The sequence below is a fragment of the Trachypithecus francoisi genome, unplaced genomic scaffold, assembly GCF_009764315.1.
Source record: "Trachypithecus francoisi isolate TF-2019V2 unplaced genomic scaffold, Tfra_2.0 Lachesis_group15, whole genome shotgun sequence".
In the NCBI taxonomy this organism is placed as follows: Eukaryota; Metazoa; Chordata; class Mammalia; order Primates; family Cercopithecidae; genus Trachypithecus; species Trachypithecus francoisi.
Window position 1 is genome coordinate 53,997,116 of NW_022681460.1, and position 6,000 is coordinate 54,003,115.

The following is a 6,000-nucleotide window of genomic DNA, read 5'->3' on the forward strand; positions in this document are numbered from 1 at the left end:
AAATTAGTTTTCTCTTCAGATTCTCTACATTGTGGAAAGTTCTGGGAACTAAGCAGTGGAAAAATACAGAGGATTTCAATAGTTCTCCAGGACACGTGAGATACCAGGCATTGGAACGGGGGAATCCCTGCATCTTCACTCAGACTCTGCTCAGGAACCTCCCCAAGCCTCTTCCTGTACTGCCCCAACTCCACACAGGAAAGGGATAGGCCAGGGCCCAGATAGACACCTCTGCAGATTGTCTTAGCACACAGAGACCTCACCCTCAAGTACATCCTGCCCCTTAGAATTATCAGTGTAGCCATCTTTGGGGTGAGAGATGTGAGACAAGGCAGAGGCCCTAGATACCCAAGTTCATCTAAAGTCTCCCAAGAGGTAGGTTTATACAAAACAACCCTGGGCAGATCATGAAGAATGTGATTTCTGCTCATTGGTGGCTGGTGTCCTGGGAGTTGGACTGGGACCTCAGTCCTAGCTCTTCTCCTGAATGGCCATGTGACCTCAGATAAGGCCCTTTACCTCTCTGGCCCTCAGCTTGTTCATCAGCAATGAGGGGTTTTTTACTGAGATGAGTTCTGAAGCCTCTTTTAACCCTGCCACTCTGTTCAGAGCAGTTGACTGGCCAAGATCCTATCTGTGAGGGAGCACAGAGAGATGCTATGTTGGCTGGGAACTAGCCCATTCCTCGGGATCTCAGGGAGGTCCCTTGCTTCAATATCTTGGGAGATATTTTGGGAGCCCACTCTGTGCTTTCTGGCTTTGACTGCAGCAGAAATGCTTTGGAACTTGGTGGAATTTCATATTCTAGCAGTTCCTTCCCCACAAGGCTCCAACTCCATTGGAAAAAGGTCTATGAACAGCAGAGAAGTGTTCTTTTCACATCAGTTATTCTACTTAAACCCCCAGTAGCTCCCCATTGCCACTAAAATAAAGTCAAATTCATTAACATGACTAATAAGGGTTTATGAAGAAAAACCATTAATAACACAATCCCTGCCAACTTCTTCCCACTGATCTCCTCTCCCTGGATATGCCTAATGTCTTTCAGTTTTTAAATATGCTGGCTTCTATCTATCTCCAAGGTTTTGTGTGTACCGTTACCTCTTGCCTGAACTATTTTCATCTTGCTGCTCCCACATCTTCCCAACTGGCGACTCATACTCAGGTCTTAGCTTCCATGTTCCTCCATCTTACTTAGATCTTAGAGTTCATGTTCCTCCTTCATACTCAGGTCTTAGCTTGTATATTCCTCCAGTTTCGATCAGATTAGGTCTCCATGAGGTGTTCCCCAAATACCCTGAACTCCATCACCCCACCTGGTATTCTTCCCCCTTCATAACAATTATTTGTTAAATTGTCTGTCTCCTTTTCAGACTGTTAGCTGCAAGAAACCCTGCCCTTTATCACCACTGTGTCCTAAGACTTTTGACAAACCTGGTCTATAGAAGGTACTAAAAAATGTACATGTTAAATGAGGACTATGGAAGGAATTTTTCCTCTTCATGAGAGAGATACCTTCGTTCTTTGGCACTTCCGTGGCAACTGGCCCAAGAGCCTCAAAGATGCTCTAGTTAAGTGACTTGATGATTAGTTAAAATGCTGAATGATGGAGAGATGTCTACTGGGGTTGGAAGGACTCCAAGTGGGATTCCAGACAATGCCAATGACTGGGAATGATGAGGCTATTAGATGTTGTCAGCACATCACAGCTCCGGGAGGCAGCTCAGCTGACCAATTAAATAGTTAAAAAGCAAAAAGTGAAGAGAGTCAACTTTTAACCAAAGAGGGCATTAAATCCTTCCCACTTTGCTCTCTTGACTCATTAGCTAATTTCCAACAGTCTAATGCCCCAGTATAGCAGGATACTCCTTTCCTCCAACATCTTACAGTGCCCTCAGGCATCTGGAAGCCACCCAGCATGGCTAACCCACATATCCCCGGGAAAACTGTGGAGTCCCAGAGGCAAGGAACATCCAAAAAGCCAGCTGGGAAGTCTGAGAAATCTACTTGTTACTGAAGGGTCTGCTAATTGAAGCAGATAATGCATTAGAAAAAGCATGGTTGCAGCATGTCTTATATGTAAATGGTGTTTAACGAGCAAATCGTGTTTAATGAGGAAAATGCTTATTAAGAACTGCTTACATATAAGACACACTGCAACTATGCTTCTTATATTTTCAGAGGCAGCTACTGCAGCTGAAGAAAAACATACTTTTTCTGTCACATTGGTTAGAAGACCTCATATTTATAAAATATTAGATAGAAATATAATGTGGGGCTCAGTCTACTTTTGCTAAAACAAAATAAGGTAAAATACTTCATTTGGGTTTTATCAAAATATTTGCTATTTAAAATGTTCCTTTGACTGAAGAGCAGTCCTCCCTCCCTGGGAAGGTCATCCTATTCCAACCAGCCTCTAAGATCGATTGAGCTGACTTTGGTGAACAGCAGGTGTTACGGGTTCCTCCTGGCCATCCTGTGACCTGGTCATTTTTTGTGCAGCCACCTAGCTTCCATTCCCTCCTCTCATGGCCCTTTTACTTGCACAATATCCTGTCCTACTTTGCCAGAAATTGGACAGAGAACCCAAGCTAGGTCAACCAAACTCTTTCCTGCAAGATCTGATTCTTGACTGCAATGCCTTAAGGACGGAAAAGACTGCATCCATTCTAAGGACAGTGGCCAGGAAAAAAGACTGGATGCTTTCTGCTGTCTCACTGCCCAGAGCTGCTCTGGTTCCTGTTCTTGTGCCTATCCTGGTTCTCCATCCTTCTGTCTATTATGTGAGCTTCTCAATATCTCTCAATATATTACCTTTGTGCTTAAGGTGATCAAACTCGGTTTCTGTTGTTTACAACTAAAGAATCATGATATAAACTTAGATCCTTATGTGAAGATATTTTAAAGTTCAGAGTTATTATTTTAGGTTTATGACACAGCATTCAGTTTAAAAAGAAAGATGCAAAGCCATAGGTACATTGATAGCTATTTGAATTAAAACAAAACAACTGTTTAACAGAGAGTAAAAGAGTACAAGAAAATATACTAATGCTGAGAGTGGTTATGTTAACAAAGGGGCATGGATCATTTATCTCATTTTTCCTGCATTCTAAATTATTTGTGATATAGCACATTAATAGTGGAAATGTTAATTTATAATAAAGAAAATATAAAATGAGACTATGTTATCTAGTATTAGAGACAACATAGTATTGTGACCTTCTTACAAACATTACAAATGTATTACTTGGCCTCTTGTTCCAAATTTCTACTTCAATTTCCTGCCAGGATTCTCAACACACAGTAGCAGAGTCAACTCTTAATCAACTCTTAATCATCTAGCAAAGAGCTGGGATGGCGTGGGCTCACAGCAATTGTCTCTCCGTAAGAACAACCACCCTGCAACACATTTTAGAACTGAGGATGAGTCACTCAAAAGTACGCTTGCTGTTAGGGTTTTACAAAAAGTCTTTCTTACCAGTAAATAGTGGAAGCCATGATACTTGGGAGTCCACCAAAGTGAAAAAGGCAGCTTTAATCCACAGAGACTTTAAAGAGCTTAGGAAGAACATTTCCTTCTTTTAGGCTAATTAATTCTAAATTAAGAATGTATTTAAAAATTGAAAAAGACAAGAAAGCCCATGCTTACGGTTCTGTTGAAGAATAGGCAGGAGAAGGAAGGTAAAATCTGAGTTGACTATGTGATTTCCGTGTTTGTTAATGTCTGCTTATATTTAAGCAGGAGATCTTATTTCCCATGTGTATTAGTTTACAATGGCTGCTGTAACAAATCACCACAAACTTAGTGGTTTAAAACAACACAAATTTGTCTTTGCTGTGCTTTGTCCACTCCAAACCTCATGTTGAAGTCTGATCCCCAATGTTGGAGGTAGAGCCTAATGGGAGGTATTGGGGTCATGAGGGCAGATCCTTCACAAATAGATGAATGCCCTCCCTCATGGGCACGTGAGTTCTCACACTAGCAGTTCCCGTGAGAGCTGGTTGTTAAAAAGAGCCTGGGGCCGGGCACAGTAGCTCATGCCTGTAATTCTAGCACTTTGGGACACCGAGGCAGGCAGATCACAAGGTCAGGAGATCGAGACCATCCTGCCCAACATGGTGAAACCCCATCTCTACTAAAAATACAAAAATTAGCTGGGGGTGGTGATGCACGCCTCTAGTCCCAGCTACTCAGGAGGCTGAGGCAGGAGAATCGCTTGAACCTGGGAGGTGGAGGTTGCAGTGAGCCGAGATTGCGCCACTGCACTCCAGCCTGGTGACAGAGTGAGATTCTGTCTCCAAAAAAAAAAAAAAAAAAAAAGAGCCTGGAAGCATCTTCCTCACTCTCTTGCCTCCTTTCTTACCAGGTGATCTCTGCACACGTGGGTTCTCCTTCAGTTTCTGCCATGAGCAGCTTGAGGCCCTCATCTGATGCAGATGCCCAATCTTGAAACTTTCAGCTGAGAACCAAGAGTCAAATAAACCCTTTCCCTTTATAAATTATGCAGCCTCAGGTATTCCTTTAGAGCAACACAAAACAGACCAAGACACTTAAGGTTCTGGAGGACAGAAATCCACAATCAATGTCACAGTACTAAAGTTAGCAAGGCTGGTTTCTTCTGGAGGCTCTAGAAGAAAATCTACCTGCTGTGGTTTGAATGTCCCCTTCAAAATTCATGTGGAAATTTATTTGCTATTGTGACAATATTAAGAGGTGGGACCTTTAAGAGGTAATGAGATCATGAATTAGATCTGCCCTCATGAACTGATTAACGATGGTATCTCAAGAGTGGGCTCCTGATAAAAGGAGAAGTTGGTCTCCTTCGTCTCCACCTTGTTTGCTCTTCTGCCATGGGAGGATACGGCAACAAGGTTCTCACCAGATGTGGCCCTTTGATTTTGGACTTCCCAGCCTTGCAAAGTGTAATCCAAATAAACGTTTATTACTTCCAAATTACCCAGACTGTAGTATTCTGTTGTAGAAGCAGAAAACGAATTAAGACAGTATCCCTGGCTTTTTCATCTTCCAAAGGCTGTCCTCATTCCATGGCTGTGTCACCATCATGACATCGTGTCACCCTTTCTACTCCTGCTTCCATCATTACATGGCCTTTTCTTGTCTGACTGCAACCTTCTTGCTTCTTATAAATATCTTATAAGGATCCTTGTGATTACGCTGAGCCCATGCAGATAATCCAGGATAATCTCCCTATGTCAAGATCTGTAACTTAATCACATCACAAAGTCCCTTTTGCCATGTGAGGTAACATTCACAGTTTCCAGGGATTAGGACACGGACTTTAGAGGAAACATAGCCATTATTCAACTCACCACACTATTGTATAGCAAAAATACTCTATTTGATTAAAATTAGCAAATACTTTTGAAAATATAGAGAATATTTTTTAATTAGTGAAAGTATGTTATATCTGTTATGTGTGATAATTGTACTGTAATGTGGCCAAGAAAAGTGCCCAAATTAGAGAGGGCTCATCTTTTAATAGCTTCATCCATTTTTCTGATAGAGATGAATATTTAAGATAAAACCAGTATTTGTCTCATAGCTATGAGGCCAATAATTTTTTAATGACACAAATATATGTTTTAAAATTAACATATTGATTGAGCCTTCTTGGCCTGATTAGCAATGAATCTATTTTATTGTAGGGATTAAGAATTTCTAATTGTTACTTATATTCTATATGCATGTCCTCTAACTTGTCCTCTACATGCATGTCCTCTAACCAGCATCCTTTCTACTGGTCTGAAGAGGAACTACAAGGTGTTAAATACAAGAATGTCACTCCAGCTTGAAGCACTGGTGCCTCAGCCCTTATCAATCTGGGACCCAATTAAGAACTAGAAAGTAAGCAGGAACAACATCTGAGCCTCCAGAGCAAGAGGTGCTGATGCCCCCTGACTTAGCAGCCTGCATTCCATTTCCAGGAGCCCAGTGGGCTTCACACAGAGCCATATGGCTTTGACGTTAGACAGCATTCT